This window comes from Notamacropus eugenii, chromosome 3 (assembly GCF_028372415.1).
Source record: "Notamacropus eugenii isolate mMacEug1 chromosome 3, mMacEug1.pri_v2, whole genome shotgun sequence".
NCBI lineage: Eukaryota > Metazoa > Chordata > Mammalia > Diprotodontia > Macropodidae > Notamacropus > Notamacropus eugenii.
The window spans coordinates 358682377-358699952 of NC_092874.1; the positions used below are offsets into that span (position 1 = coordinate 358682377).

Here is a 17576-nt window from a genome sequence, read left to right on the forward strand (position 1 = left end):
GGAACTGGGAGATGTGACTTTGATCACTAAGCTTTGGTCAAAGAGAATTATCTATATCCATATCACTTTATACTCAGAGGCAGAGTCCACACTTTCCTAAACCTGTCTGAGTAAATCACAATGATCCAGAATCCATCAAATCACCAAACTTTGCCTTTTGAATAGATGAGTTCTTTCTCTAAGTGTCATCCCTGAACTTCAAAAGCTACCTCAGTAACCTACAGGCACTGATTTCTGATTCAATAGTTATTGAATAGGGAGCCAAGACGGAGGAGAGAGGGTATTTGCCTCAGCTCTCCCGCAAACCTCACCAGAGACCTTTAAATAATGCTCTAACACACAAACTTAGAAGGTCAACAGGAAAGGTCTGTCAAACAAGAGTGAGTGGAACTCATTTCTATACTGGTTGTGCCAGTGCAGATTGAGCCACATCAAACCAGGGACTTGGGAGTGATATAATCATCTTTAGTAGCATCTGCTTGCAGAGCTGTCAGCTCATACATATAAAGAGGGTCAAAAAATTTGTCAGAAGGAGATGACAGGGGTATATTTGCTTGAACTGGGAGCAGAAGTCTGTTGCTTTGTCCATACTTAGATCCAATTCAAAGTTCTGAGTGGGAGTCCCAGGATAAGGAGGAACACTAGCACAATAGAGCTTGTAGCTAGAGTGAAGTGGGGACCCTCTTCATGGTTCCAGGGCAGAAAAGAGACTTTGTGGTCAATAACAGACATGACCATAGGCCAGAAGAGGAGCAAAGACCTCTTCTTAGATCATATCACTTGGGAATAGCTGAACACTTACAAGTTCCTAGAAGTAGCTCTGAAAACAGCTGCACAAACCCCCTGAAACTAGTGATAGTCACATTCTACTCTGGAATCAGAGAACTACTTTAAGAGAATGTTAAAATTCAATAAATAGACTGGCTAAATAAGCAAACAACAGAAAAATGTTGACCATGGAAAGTTACTATGGGGACAAAGGATCAAAAACCTCAGAAGAAGAGAGCAAAGTCAAAATTCCTACATCCAAAGCCTCTAAGAAAAATATCAATTGTTATTTGTCCATGAAAGGGCTCCAGAGGGATTTTTGAAAATTAAGTAAGAGAGACAGGAGAAAAATGGGGAAGAGAAATGAGAGTTATACAAGAAAATTGTGCATAAGCAGTCAACAGTTTAGCATAAGAGGAACAAAAAATAATAATTAACAAAATAATAGCCTAAAATAGAACAGACCAAATGGCAGAAGAGGTACAAAAATCCATTGAGAAGAAGAATGCCTTGAAAAACAGCACTGGCCAAATTGAAAAGGGTATACAAAAATTCCCTGAAAAGAAATCTTTACAAAAAAGAATTGGTCACTTCTTTGAGGAAAGGGTCGTGAGATCTCAGACTAACAGAACAGATCAGGAACTGCTTTGGGGGAAAGTAGGGGTTGTGGGCCATGTGTGAGAATGGGCTGCCTTTGAAGGGATCAGGCATAGAGGTGACAAAGGTGACAAGAAATCAACAGAAAAGGCTTTTGCATGTCTAAACCACTTTGTGGTATATACCATACAGTTCATTAACCAATTTTCTACAGTTTGTGAAGAGAAGCTGTCAACTCTTTCTCTTCAGATCCAACAGATTGAAACAACTCTTAATATTTTGAATGCAAGCCTAGCTTCTACTCTGGATTTGGACGTTAAATTTGAAATGACTGTAGATGTTAATGGTGTTACAAATATACTTGAAATCTCCCAGGTCAATACTGATCTCTATCTACTCAATCTGAGTAGAAGAGTATAGAAGACACTGGACCACAGAAGTGTGAAGTGGAAGTAGAACATATCTTAATTACCGCCAAGGATTCAAGATATGTCACATATTCAAAATGGTTCAAGTGAGTGTTTCTGTGATGACAATAAGAAAGTGATATCTGAATGATGGTACCCAGATCTTCCTGAAAGGACAGATTCCCCAGTGCCTGAAGGGGAAGGGAAAAGCAAAGAGAGTTCAGATAGTGAACTCCTTTTGGTGACTGAATTTCATGTTTACCATATAGAAATTATATATCTTTATAATATATAAGTGCAGAGAAGAAGGGATGTCTTGACAGCTTGTAAGATTCAGATGTAAGGAGAAATCCATGTCTATTATTTTGGAGGGCAACAATTTTAAGAGATCACTTCTCTTTCAAGATATTTACTAGCCGAAGACTTTTCAGGTTTTCATAATTATTTCAATCACAAGATGAAAAATTTATTAACAGAACTTCCAGGACCCAAGATGGCAAAATGAAAGTATTCTCATGCTTTCTTGTTGACCTTAAAACACCCAGATAATATTGCCCCCAGAAAAAAATCTGGGAATAATGGAGGCAGCAGAGGGGGTACAGCAATCTTTTAGCTCAGGAGACTAGGGAGAATGAAGGAAAGGTTCCCTCTTCTGTGGATGAAGGAGACAAGTGCAAGACTGGAGTTGTCCCTACATGCCCCACCTAAGAAGACCAGCAAAAGATCCTGAGCCCTGGGGGTGGAATTGGCAAGCACTGCCACCACTATCACAGGCATTCCTTAGCATAGCCAGGGAAATTGGGCCCACCACAGCACAGACAGGATTCACCATCTTCTGAGCCTGCCCATTCACTAGTACAACCCTAGAGGAAGAGGAGAACTCCCTCAGCCACACCACCCCAAACTCACATCTCACTCCACAAGCTTCAGTGAAATCCTGGGAAAACTCAGATAAGCCTCTAGCACTCAAAACAAAAAGCTTCAGACAGAGCCTCTTGTGCCCCAGAAGAAGAGATTGATGTTAAAAGTCAGGAAAAAGCAAGATATAGATAAGCAAGAAAGAAAATGGAAAAGTAAATAACACAGAACCTTGTTATGAAGGCAGGGAAGATCCAAAAATGAATTCAGAAGAGGAGCATTGACACTATAATCATATCTGAAACCTCAAAAGAGAATATAAACCGGTATCAATCACAAAAAGGATTCCTAAAAGAGTTCAAGAGGGATTTTAAAAGCCAAATTAGAGAGACAGAAGAAAAATTGATCAAGGATTTTGAAAATCCAATCAGCTCTTAAATACAAAATTGGCCAAATGAATAAGGAGATATAAAACCTAACTGGAGAAAATAACTCCTTTAAAGAAATGATTGGACAAATGGAAATGGAGGTGCAATAGCTAATTGAATGAAACAATTCCTTAAAAATTAGAATTGGGAAAATGAAAGCTAATGACTCTATGAGACATCAACAATCAGTCAAACAAAATCTAAAGAATGAAAAAAATAGAAGAAAATATAAAATGTTTCCCTGGAAAAACAACTGACTTGGAAAATAGACCCAGGAGAGAAAAATCTAAAAATTATTTGTCTACCAAGAAACTATGATGAAAAAAATCTGGACAAGCTATCTATAGTCCCATGAAACAATCTTAATCACTACTGATTAGAGAGATGCAAACAAAATCAACTCTGAGTTACCACATCACACCTATCTGTTTGGCTAAAATGACAAGACAGGAAGATGATAATTGTTGGAGAAGATGTGGGAGAGTTGGAACACTAATTTGTTGGTAGTGGAGCTGTGAGTTGATCAACCACTGTGGAGAACAATTTCGAATTATACCAAAGGGCTACAAAAAGGTGCATAAGTTTTGACCCAGCAATATTCCTTCTATGTAGGACTGTATTCCCAAGAGATCAAAAAAATGGGAAAACGACCCACATGTACAAAAATATTTATAACAACACTCTTTGTGGTGGTCAAGACCTGGAAATTAAGGGGATGCCCATCAAGTGGGGGAAGACTGAGCAAGTTGTGGCATATGAATATAATGGAATATTATTGTGCTGTAAGAAATGATGAACAGGAAGATTTCAGAAATTCCTGGAAGGACTTATATGAACTGATTCTGAGTGAATTGAACAGAAGTAGGAGACACAGTAGGGGCGGAACCACGATAGTGGAACAGAAGGACAGACATGGTCTAGGTCCACCTAGATAGCCCATAAAAAAAAAGTGACTCTAAGTAAATTATCTAACAGCAGAAACCACACAGAGTGAAGGAGATTTTCAGCCTAAGACAGCCTGAAAGACTGACAGGAAAGGTCTATTGCACTGATCTCACAGTGTAGCATAGCCCAGCAGGGGCCATGTAGCAGGACTGGAGTAGGCTTCAAGATAAAAAATCATGTTAGCAGCTGCTGTTACCAGATTTCTCAACCCACAAATGTCAAAGATGGCTTAAAATATCGAAAGAATGCTTTTTAACCTGGTTGAAAAGAGAGCTGGGTCTGGCCCCAGACCTGGCCCCAGGGAGGCAGCAGCCACTGCAGCAGCAGCATCCACTTTTACTGCGATCAATCTAAATACCCAGGGGGAATTGAGCAGTGGATTTGGGTCCCAGTAATGAGTGCCAGTCCTGGGGGTGAGGAAGAGTATTGTCATAGTGGAACTGATAGCAGTTTCTGAGAGGAAATCCTACCGGCAGATCCTGGTCAGAAGAGTGCTTTTGTTTGCTCCCAGACCAGAGTGTAGGGTAAGAGAGGAGAAAACTCCCCTCCCTTGATTGTGCCACCTTGGAGGAACTGAGAACTTACAGGTCCCTGGAGTATACCCCCACTCTTGAAAAAGGACTCAACATTCAAGTAACTAACTGGGAAAATGCCCCCAAAAGGGGAAAAATAAGGCTATAGAAAGTTATTTTCTTGGAGAATAGGTATTTTCTTCCATTCTTTTCGAATTGGAAGAATAAAGTATACCATTAGAGGAAGACATGAAAGTAAAGGTTTCTGCATCCAAAATCTCCAAAGTAAATATGCAATGGTCCCAGGCCATGGAAGAACTCCAAAAGGATTTTGAACACCAAGAGAGGTGGAGGAAAAATTGGGAAGAGAAATGAGAGCAGTGCAAGAAAATCCTGAAAAGTAAGTCAACAGCTTGCTAAAAGAGACCCCAAACTGCTGAAGATAATAATACCTTTAAAAATAGGCTAACTTAATTGTCAAGAGAGATCCAAAAAGCCAATGAGGAGAAGAATGCTTTAAAAAGTATAATTAGCCAAATGGAAAGGGAGGTTCCAATACTCACTGAAGAAAATAATTCTTTAAAATTATAATGGAGAAGCCAGAAACTAAGAACTTTTTGAGAAACCAAGAAATTACAAAATAAAACCAAAGAATGAAATAATAGAAGACGTGAAATATCTCATTAGAAAAACAATTGACCTGGAAAATAGATCAAAGCGAGATAGTTTAAAAAATATTGTTCTACCTGAAAACCATCATCAAAAAATAAATAAATAAATAAATAAAGCCTAGACATCATCTTCCAAGAAGTTATCAAGGAAAACTGTCATGAACCATAGGGTAAAAGAGAAATGGAAAGAATTCACAGGTCACCCCCTGAAAGACATCCCAAAAGGAAAACTCCTAGGACTCTTGTAACCAAATTTCAGAGTTCCCAGGCCACAGAGAAAATATTACAAGCAGGCAGAAAGAAACAATTCAAGTATTGTGGAAATACAATCAGGATAACATAGCATTTAGTAGTATCTACATTAAGGGACAGAAGGGCTTGGAATATGATATTCCAGAGGTCAAAGGAAATAGGATTAAAATCAAGAATCACCTGCCTAGCAAAATTGAGTTTAATACTTCAGGGGAAAATTGGAATTTCAATGAAATAGAGGATGTCCAAGCATACTTTTTGAAAAAGACTGGAGCTGAATACAAAATCTGACTTTCACTTATAAGAATCAAGAGAAAGATGAAAAGGTAGACAGGAAAGATAAGCCTTAAGGAACTCATTAACATTAAAGGGTTTACATTCCTACATAGAAAAATGTTGTCTTTAACTCATGAGACATTTTTCAGTATTAAAGTAGTTAGAGGTAACACACACACACACACACACACACACACACATATATGTAGGTTGGTATGGGCAGATCTGTATATGTACATGAATGTATGTATGCATATATACGTATGCATATATGTATATTATGTGTGTATACATATGTGCATATGTATACACACATGCATAGAGGGAACAGGGTGAGCTTAATATGAAGGCAGAATATCTAACAAAAACAGAATTTACTTTTGAATGGAATGTACTAGGAGAAAGAGAAAGGGAGAGGTAGAATGTAGCAAATAATCTCAAATAGAAAAGGGAAGAGCTTTTACAATAGAGAGGAAAAGGGGTAGATGAAAGAAAATAATTGAGCCTTACTCTTATGAGATTTGACTTAAGGAGGGAATAACACACGCTGAAATGGATATGGAAATCTCTTTTGTACTGCAGGAAGGCAAGATGGAAGGGGACAACAGAGGAAAGATAATAAAAGGGACAGCAAATTTGGGAAAGGGATAATCAGAAGCAAACACTTTCAGGTGTACAGGTCAAGGGAGAGATTGGAATAAATAAAGGGCAGGATAGGACAGAGGGAAATGTTCTTTTAGAACTTATCTATTGTTAAAGTAATTTGTGTTGTTCCACATGTGTAAGCTATATTGAATTGCTTGTTTTCTCAATGAGGATGGGTGGGGAGGAGAGAATATGGAACTCAAAACTTTAAGAACGAATGTTAAAAATTACTTTAGCAAGCAAATGGAAATTAAGCTATAGAGATAATGGAATATAGAATTCTATTCTGCCCTACAGGAAAATAGAGGGAATGGGGGATGGAAGATGGGTAGGTAATAGAAGTCAAGACAGATTGGAGGAAGGGGTGGATGGGAAGCATGCTATTTTGTGTGGGGGGTGGGGACAGATGGGGAGAAAATTTTGAATTCAAATTCTTGTGGAAGTGAATGTTAAGAACTGAAAATAAATAAGCTGTATATCAAAAAAAGAAGATTTATGAACATTGAACAAACTATCAGCCACAGTATGTGAGGACTATTTCTGCCTCAGAAGGTCTATTTCTGGTAGACCTAGAGCTTCATAGCAGCACAAGGAACTAAAATATTCTCAAATGACTATTGAGGCAATATGCCATCCATATTCAGAGAAAGTACTATGGAATCAGAGTGCACAATGAAGCAGAATATTTTCTCTTGTATTATGTTTAGTTTTGTTTTTTTTCTTTTCTCATGGTTTCTCCCATTCATTTTAATTCTTGTATGTGGCATGACTAGTGTGAAAATGTGGTTTATAAGAATGTATGTTTATAACGCATATAAGATTGTATGCCATCTCAGATAGGGAAGTGGGAAGGAGTGAGAGAAAATCTAAGACTTATGAAAGTGATTGTAGAAAACTGAAAACAAACAAATTAATTATAAAAAAGGAAAAAAGTGAATACAAATTCCTTGAAGTCCAGGAATCTTTACTTTGGTATTTATTTCTCCAGCAATTGCACAATGCCTGCTACATAGTATTCACTTAATAAATACTTTTTTATAAAAAATAAATTATAATAGTTTCATTTATGTCAATGACAAATGCTTACTTTGGCAAATATATTCCTGTGTATTAAAATACTAGTCCTCTGATAGAACGTGCAAAATAGATTTTAATAATCTTATTAAACTTTCCTTTTGTTAAAAAAAAGAAAAGAAAATTACCCAAATGGAAAAAGAGGGACAGTAATTCACTGAAGAAAAGAACATCTTGAAAAATACAATTGTCTGAAAGGAAAAGTCTAAAACTTCACTGAGGAAAGTAATTCCTTAAAAATTAACATTGAGCAAATAGAAATTAATGACTCTATGTGATATCAAGAAACAAGAAACAAAACCAAAAAGCATGAAAAGTTAGAAGACAATGTGAAATATCTCATATGAAAAGCAACTGACTGTGAAAGTAGATCTAGGAGAGATGATTTAAAATTATTGCACTACTTTGATTTAAAAAAAAAGTCTAGACATCACTTTTCTCAAAAAAATTATAGGGGAAAACTGCCTTGAAATTCTAGAACCAGAAGGTAAAATTGGAAATTGAGAGAATCTACCAATCACCACCTGAAAGAGATCCCAAAATGAAAACTCCCAGTAATACTGCAGCCAAAATTCAGATCTCCCAACTCAAGGAGAAAATATTGCAAGCAGCCAGAAAAAACATCAAATATCATTGAGTCACAGTCAGTATAAAATAAAATGTAGTGGACTCTACATTAAAAGATCAGAGGACTTGGAATATGATAATCCAGAGGACAAATGAGTTAGGATTACAACCCAGAATCACCTACCCATAAAAACTGAGTGTAACTCTTCAAGGGGAAGAGTGAGTGTTCAATGTATTAGAGGACTTTCAAGCATTCCTGATAAAAAGGCCAGAGTTGAATAGAAAATGTGTCTTTCAAATACAGCACTCAAGAGAGGTATAAAAAGACTAGCAAGAAAGACAAATCATGAAGGACTTTATAAGGTTAAACCTTGTAAGGTTACAGTCCTACATGGTAAGATGATACCTGTAACCAATAAAATCTTTCGCATTATTAGAGCAGTTAGAATGAGTGTATATAGATAAAGGGCACAAGTGTGAGTTAAATGTAATGAGATGATATTTAAAAAAAATAAAATTAAGGAGTGAGAAAGAGAAATGCCCTGGGAGAAAGAAAAGGGGAGAGGTAAAGTGGGGTAAATTATCTCTAATAAAGGATGCAAGAAAACATTTTTGCAATGGAGAAGAATATGGGGGAAATGGGAGTGGAACAGTGAGTGAAACTTACTCTTATCAGAATTGACTCAAAGAGAGGAACAAAAAAAAAAAATACATCCTCAATTGCCTATTGAAATCCATCTTATCCTACAGGAAGGTAGGAGGGGAAAAGGATGAGAAGGGAGGGATACTTATAAAATGGAAGGTTGAGTGGGGGAGGTAATAGTAAAAAAAAAAAAAAACAAACAAACTTTTGAGGGTTGTGAAAGGAAAGAATAGAATAAATGAGCAGAAGATTTGGATGGAGAAAAATAAAGTTAGTAACCAAAACTGCAAAAAAAATAAATGAATAAGGCAAATTTCTCTGATGGAGGCTTCATCTCTCAAATGTATAGAGAATTGAGTCAAATTTATAATAATAAGACCCATTCCACGCAGTCAAATGATAAAAAAATATGAAATAAGTTTTCAGAAGAAGTAATAGAATTAACTATACTCTTTTGAAAAAATGCTCTAAATAACTATTGATTGGAACAATGTAAATTAAAACAGCTTTGATGTACTCTCTCACATCTATTAGATTGGCTAACAGGATAGAAAAAGTAAGTGACAAATGCTAGAGGGGATGTAGGAAAACTCAGACACTAATATACTATTGGTGGAATTGTGAACTGATTAAAACGTTATGGAGAACAATTTGGCACTGTGTCCAAACCTTTATAGTAGCTCTTTTTTGTTGACAAAGAATTGGAAATTGAGTGGTGCCCATCAATTGGGAAACAGTTGAATAATTTGTCATGTATTATTAGAATAGAATACGATTGTGCCATGAGAAATGATGAGGTAGATACTCTCAAAAAATATACAGAAAACTTAAGTGAAATAATGCGATGCAAAATGAGTAGAAACACAAATGTTGCACACAATAATATCAGTATTGTAAGATGATCAACCTTGAATGGCTGAGCCATTCTCAGAAACACAATGATCCAAGATGTGAGCTGATGGAGTCTGAATACAGAATGAAGCATTTTATTTCTACTTTATTTTTCTTGGGGTTTAATTTGATCTGTGTTTTCTATTGCACTATAACTAAAATGGAAATATGTTTTGTCTGACTGCCTACGTATAATCCGTATCAAATTGCTTACCTTCTCAATGAGTGGGGTTTGGGAGGGAGGGAGAGAATTTGTAACTCAATTTAAAAAAAAAATGAATGCTGAAAATTGTTTTTGCATGTAATTGGGGAAAATGAAACACGAAATTTAAAAAAAAAACTACTTATGAAATACATGAGAGAAATAATCATTTCTATAAGTCTTAGGAAAATCTCTGTTAGGTCTTCCATAGGGCTGCAGAAAAGTATCAGAACTTTTTTATCATTTTAATTTAAACAAATTACTTACTTAGTGATCCTAAGCAAAGAGTGACTGAATACTGCTTTTCTTCCCCTGATTCTTACTGAATGAAGTCACCTGACAACTTTTTTTTAGCCACGATTTATTATTCTTTTATAGACAAGCAAATTCTTCTTTTTCAGAGTATACATTTCTTTCATTTTCAGAAAAAATCCTTAAATATTTTTTAAGGTCCAATTGAACAGATGCCATCTTCTTCCCTTTCCTTTTAAAGTAACATTCTGCAGCTTTCTAAAATAATAACAAATAAAATAATGGGGTCCCCTATATTCACCCTACCTGAATTGTAGAAAGGCAATCCTTTAGTTTTGCCATTTTCTCTTCCAGTTATATCAGCCTATCATGGCAACACAATATTCCATTAACGCATTGTAGAAATAAACATCTCACATTCACTGCAAGACCCTACATGGTTTTCCAAAAGCTCTATGATGATTAAGTTTGTGAACCTTATTCCTTTGAACTAATAGTCGGTGCTTCCACTTAAACATTAAGTACCACACAAAATGCTTACAGCCAATTATCTCCTCTTAATATATTGACAACCTCATTCAAAATAGTTTCCTTTGTCTCAACAATTCCATAACTTCAGAAACTTCCCCTTCAACCTTTCACCAACCCCCTTTCGATTTACCCTATCCATCACTCTACATTATTTACTTAATGCTCCATTTTTTTTACCTCACTTTTCACAATCCTGTGAATCATTATTTCTCATCTTTTCTGAGTTTATTTTTAAGTTTCTATTCCCATATGCTCATAGTATCAGCTTAATTTAAAAAAAAATCTCAATTTTGCTTGATCCTGCTTCTATTTCAATGTAGAAGCATAAATTAATCAGAATCTGGACCTTGAGATTGTTTTCCTTCAAATATTTTCCAGTTTCTCCCAAATTTTACCAAATTTTTCCTCTTTAAATTTAACTTTGAAAATGTTTCACTAGTCTAAATCCCTCCTATATGATTGATTTCCTTTTCCTTATTCAACTTAAATCCTTCTTTCTCTTCCTGTTCCTCTCACAACATTCTCCCATAGAATCTGGAAATAAACTCTAAAAACTCCTCCAGAAATATGGAGTTCAGAATTTTTTATCACTTGATGGCATGGTTCCTTTCTCCTTGTTCACCCAGTTTATGGATAGCTGTAATATGCCTTTTCATAATTAGGTTCTACTATTAGAGATATAATGACTTAAGAGGCTAAGAAAATTTATTATTTTGCTGTCTTTTGGGTGAAGAGACTGCCAATACTTCTCCAAAGCTAACATTTTTTAAGCTGAGTGGGGTTTTTATCATTGTTCAAGATGTCACCTGTCTCAAAATACATAATTGCCTTAAATGTTTCCCTTTGATAGTTTTACCAAAAAATGGCATTCTTCCAATCCAGAATAGCCAAAAGCAATCAATTTACTCTCTATCATTGATATTTAAATGTTTATTCTCAATAGCCTACATATTGGTCAAGAGCATTGAGGCACAGGAGATGTCTTCTGTCTTCTCACGGAGCAATAATTAAAAATGATTATGTCTTCCAGAAAGGGATTCAAAGAACAAAACACTTATCAATTTATACGGATGTCCTGATTAACCTGCTATTTATTCTACTAGGGAGATATAACACAGGTAAAGGTAAATAAATCAATTTGGGGGAGTGCCAACACTGGGCAAGATCAGGAAAGGGTAGACTTAGAAAGAAATACCTAGGCTGAGTTTTAATAGAAACTAAAGATTTTCTGACATGAAAATGAGGGGGTTGTGCAAGAAACGAAAAAAAGAAGTAAGAAAGAAAGATGGCAAAATGCACAAAGATTCAAGATGGAATATCAAAGTTGGGGAATAGTTAAGAGGTCAATTTTTCCAGAATATATAATATAATTCTATAATCTATAATATAGAAGGATAATGGTGTGAAAATGTATGAAAAGATAGGAGGGAATCATTTTATGGAAAACTGAAACATTTTTATTTTTATAATACAGGTAAAGCGGGTCAAGGGGCCTAAACCATTGATGTAGATTTCTGACCATCTACAGTACAAAAATTCAGGTCTAGGAGAAGCAGGATTGCTTTGTACTTGATGGATGTCTCACTGTCCTTCAAATCATCATAGCTTTCTCACCAGATGCATTTCCATATGGAAAGATTCAAGGCATTGTGTCTAATTCAATCAGGGTTATATACTGCTGAATATTATCTCTGTGTCAATGTTAACTCAATTTATTTTTTGTTCAATGTTATATGATCATGAGTATCTCTTTTCTTTTAAACCTTAAGCCTTAGCTACCATATCTACATGAATCAAATCTGGCCCATATTAAAAATTACTTGTCAGGATTAGAATAGAGTGATCTCACAGTTATCCTTATTATTGAAGTAAGGAAAGGGGTGGTTCAGATCCTCAAAATATTTAAATAATTGTATGTAATACAATTCCCATAACATATGTGATTATAGGTACACGTGAGGAAAATTCTCAAAGGGTAGGAGGTAAGGTCCTACCTAAACCAATGGAATTAGGACAATGGATGCTAAAGAGAGTTGCCATGGAGCGTAAGTAAAGTACTGGAGAATTATCCCCTACCTGTTATTAATAGACCTAGAAAAATTAGACTGCTAGTGTAAGGGAAAATGACATTAAATTGTCCTTACTAATTCAGAAAATAGAGTCACATCTACTAGTTTTAGTGTCTATGCATTAAAACCGGTATTTTTCAAAATCTTAGTAAAAACAGAAGCTAAAGGAGAGCGAGAGGTGGTGATGTTAGGAACAGGTGCCAATCAGATGTGATTAGAAAGAAAAGGCTGTAAAACACCATTCTCCAAGGAAAATACAGGGAATTCTGCCGAGATCAGGGTTAAGTGTAGCCACTATGGGCATTAATGGTTGCTAAGACTTTGGAACCCATGGGGGGGGAGGTGTCACAGCCAAGATGATACAGGAAACACAGGAACTTCTAGAGATCTTCCCCCAACTCCAGTCAAATACCTGTAAAAATGACTAAACAAATTCTAGACCTTCAGAAACCACAGAATGACAGAGTGAAGCAAATCTCCAGCCCAAAAAACCTGGAAATTTGACAAGAAGAATCTGTCAAGCAGGTCTTGGAGCAGAGCACAGTTCAGCAAGGGCCATGCTGGCAAAGATGGTACCTGAAAAGATCTCAGGGAGAATGACTCTCTGGCACCTGTGGTGATTTCCAGACTTCACAACTCCAAACTTCCACTGAGGACAAATTGGAAGTTCAGTGGAAAAAATCTGTCAAACCTGTTTGAGAGAGTAGAATGATTCAGTCGTAGCCTCAGGGCAGCAGAGGGGATGGAAGAGCCAGCAGCAGCCACAGCAGTAGAACAGGCAGCCACAGTGGCTCCTTCTGAAGCTCTGGGATCACAGATTGTGAGGGAATCAAGCAGCTGACAGAACACTACCTGATTCCCACAGTAAGCAGAGAACTGCCTTGATAAAGAGCCCAAAAGTCAAATAAATTGCTGGGGAAATGAGCAAAAACAAGAAAAAGAATGAGAATATATAATCTTACTCTGGTGACAAGAAAGAACAAAATATACACACAAATGAAGACAACAAAATCAAAATTCCTACATCCAAGTCTCCAAGAAAAATATGAATTGGTCTCAGGCTATGGAAGAGTTTAAAAAGGACTGAACATTAAATAAGAGAAGAAGAAGAAAAATTTGGAAGAGAAATGAAAGTGATGCAAGGAAATCACAAAAACAAAATCAACTGCTTGCTAAAGAGTACCCAAAATAATGCTGAAGAAAATAACCCCTTAAAAATAGACTAACCCAAATGTCAAAAGAGATCCAAAAAGCCAATGAAGAGAAGAATGCTTAAAAAAGCAAAACTGGCCAGATGGAGAGCGAGGTCCAAAAGGTCACGGAAGAAAATAATTCCTTAAATATTAGAATTGAGCAGATGGAAGCTAATGACTTTATGAAAAATTAAGAAATTTAATCCAAAACCAAGTAAATGAAAAAAAGCAGAAAATGTGAAATATCTCATGGGAAAAAGAACTGACCTGAAAAACAGATCAAGGGGAGACAATTTAAAAATTATTGGACTACCTGAAAGGCATGAACAATGAAAGGAATCATCTTTCCAGAAATCATCAAGGAAAACTGCCTTGGTATTCTAGAAGCAGAGAGTAAAATAGACATAGAAAGAATCCACCTACCACCTGCTGAAAGACATCCATAAAGGAAAACTCCTAGGAATATTGCAGCCAAATTCCAGAACTCCCAAGCTAAGGAGAAAATATTGCAAGTAATCAGAAATAAACAAATCCAGTACTGTGGAAGCAGTCATTGTAACACAAGATCTAGCAGCTTCTACGTTAAGGGATTGAAGGGACTGGAACGTGATATTCCAGAGATAAAGGAGCTAGGATTAAAACCAACCTACCCAGCCAAACTAAGTATAATACTTCAAGGAAAAAAAATGGTCATTGAATGAGATAGAGGACTTTCAAACATTCTTGATGAAAAGACCTGAAGAGACAATAGAAAAGAGCTGAATAGAAAATTTGACTTTCAAAACAAGAGTCAAGAAAAATATGAAAAGGTATACAGGAAAGAGAAATCATACGGATTTACTAAAGTTGAACTGTTTGCATTCATTCATGGAAAGATAATATTTGTAATTCTTGAGGCTTTTCTCAGTATTAGGATAGTTGGAGGGATCATATACATACATACATACATACACACATATATATGTGTGTGTGTGTGTGTGTGTGTGTGTGTATACACAGAGAGAGAGACAGAGATAGAAAGACAGAGGGACAGAGAGGCAGAGTCAGAGACAGAGAGACTGAGGGCACAGGGTGAATTGAATATGAAGGGATGGTATGTAAAATATACAATTAAGGAAAGAGGACTATATCATGAGGAGAGCGAACTAGAAAGGGGTAAATTGTATCTCACATAAAACAGGCAAGAAAAAGATTTTTCAGTGGAGGGGGAGAGGGAGGATGTGAGAGGGAAAGAGTGAACCTTACTGTCATGGGATTTGGATTAAGGAGGGAATAACATATACATTCAACTGGGTATGAAAATCTATCTTACAACACAGGAAAGTAGTGGTGAAGGGGTTACACGACCAGTGTGATGGAAATTATAGAAGGGAGGGCAAATGGGAGAAGGGGATAATTAGAAGTAAACACTTTTAAGGAGGGATGGGGTCAAAAGAGAGAATAGAATAAATGGGGGGCAAGATAAAGTGGAAGGAAATATAGTCTTTCACAACACTACTGTTATGGAAATGTTTTGCATGACTACACCTATACAGCCTCTATTGAATTGTGTACCTTCTCAGTGGGGAGCAGTGGGGAGGGAGGAAGGGAGAGAAGTTGGAACTCAAAGTTTTAAAAATAATGTTAAAATTTTTTTACATGTCACTGCAAAATAAGACACATAGGTAATGGGGTATAAAAATCTATCTTGCTCTGCAAGAAAATAGAGGGGAAGAAGATGAGAGAAGGAAGAGGTATAATAGAAGGGAGAACAGATTGGGGGAAGAGGTAATCAGTATGTCCAATCTCTTGGGGTGGCTGGAGAAGAGAGATGGGAAGAAACTTTGCAACTCAAAATGTTGTAGAATGTTGAAAACTAAAAAGTAATTAATTAATTTTAAAAGAGAACTGGGAACTCACTCCCACAGTGAGAGAAGGGTCAAATAAAGTAGTCAGCATAATCTCTGAAGCTTTTCCTGACATTGTTAAAACAATACCCCAGACCCAAACTCCAAGTAAGTACTATGCAAATATTTACCTTGTCAATATCTCTTCCTCCCCCTTTCAGTCAGTCAATGAACATAAAGTAGAAAAAGAAGGAAAAAGTTGTAAATATGAAAGAATTTGGAGAAAAGAAGAACAAGCAGTCACAGCTAATATATTTCTCAGAACGTCGTTGCTTTAGGATGCTCCTTGAATGTTAACATGTCATGGACACTGTGATATTCATTAATCAGTCACTTCTTTGGAGCCATTGAGTGTGACTTAATGGTACATAATGAATTTTCAGCCTCCTATAACTCCTTTTGTGTTCAGAAAGCATTAAGGTCTCTATGCCCTTATATTATACTTGACCTTTAAAGTCACTAATCCTTAGCTCAATCTTGTAAGTTCAGGAGAAATCAGACACTGTGACTATCTACAGTGAATCAGAGTGACAAACAATTTATCAAGCTTTAATTAGATTTCCTTCTTTACAACCAAAGACTCAATATCTCTTTCATAAAACACCATGGAGAGAATTGGTCTACATAGGCTCAAGACAGCTGGAGGAACAGGTTGGAAGTGAGGGGGTCACATAAGTAGTTCACAAAGATTATGGTACCAAAGACCAACTGTCTTTTAGATTTTACATGGAGCAGATTTTGTTTCATTTGTAAAGCAACATTTGATTTATAGATCTCTTTCATTATGTTTTTATCCTATAAAACTGACAGTACTGACAATTCAATTTGCTACTCCATTAGGATATCCCATAGGAATTATGAAATCTATCAGGTTCTCACATGAAAACAGATAAGACAAAGGGGGGAATAGTAAAGCTTTTTTTTTTTATCATTACCACCGACTAAACTAATGAGAACCACATCTTTAATGACTCTTTAATGAAGTCTTTGAAACTATTAGGTGCTGAAAGCAAGCATAGTGGCAATGCCAAAATAAAAACAAAAACCAAAACAAAAACAGGCAGGCACTGAAGCAATGTACTTTCTTTTTCTTCCCACATGTATTATTCAGATCAATTCTTCCCTTCTCAAGACACAAAAATGAAGAGGATTATAGCAATTTTAATGCTACCTCATATGATCATAAATTTAGAACTGGAAGGCTGTTGATTTAAGCTCCCTCATTTTAGAGATGAGGATACTGAGGCACACAGAGACTAAGTAGTTTACTCAAGGTAACATAGCTAATGAATATGTGGAGAAGAATTTGAACATATCCATGATCTATCCATGCTGCATCTCTACAGGGGAAGAAGGAGTGGACTCATTCCTTGGATTGTCATCCTCTCTTTCTCACTGCGTGGTTTTTGTTCTATTCAAGGGATGATAAGAGACAAATTTGGATTTCTGATAATTCATGACGAATTTTGGATACATATTTGCTTTTTTTTTTTTGTCTAACCTTCTGACTACATGAACTAGACACTACCTGAGAGCCATTCTAAAACACAGAATTTAAATTGGAAAGGATCTTAAAGATAATTTTGCATAACCATTTCAATTATGCATAAGGAAACTGAGGACCTAAGTAGTGTGTTCTTAATTATTCAGAATTTGAGTTGAGACCTTCGGGATTTTGTAATCCAGTTAAATAACATGTCTGCTTTCAGCATTTAAAACTTGAATGTAATAGAATAAGTATTTTAAATCTGGAAGATATAGAGTACACTTCTTCACATGTGTTCTCTTTTAGTCATTATAGAATGGTGTTTGCCTTATAACACACACACACAGACACACACACACACACATATATACATATATATATATTTAAAATATGTATCAAATGAATCCTATCAGTTATTATGGA

General features: G+C 36.0%; 2 pseudogenes; both read left to right on the forward strand.

The window, feature by feature from the left end:
• Window positions 1-1441: 1441 nt before the first annotated feature.
• Window positions 1442-12029, forward strand: LOC140532188 (WASH complex subunit 3-like; annotated as a pseudogene).
• Window positions 12030-12535: 506 nt separating this feature from the next.
• LOC140532189 (aspartate aminotransferase, mitochondrial-like) overlaps window positions 12536-17576 on the forward strand; it is a 164997-nt pseudogene continuing 159956 nt past the window's right edge.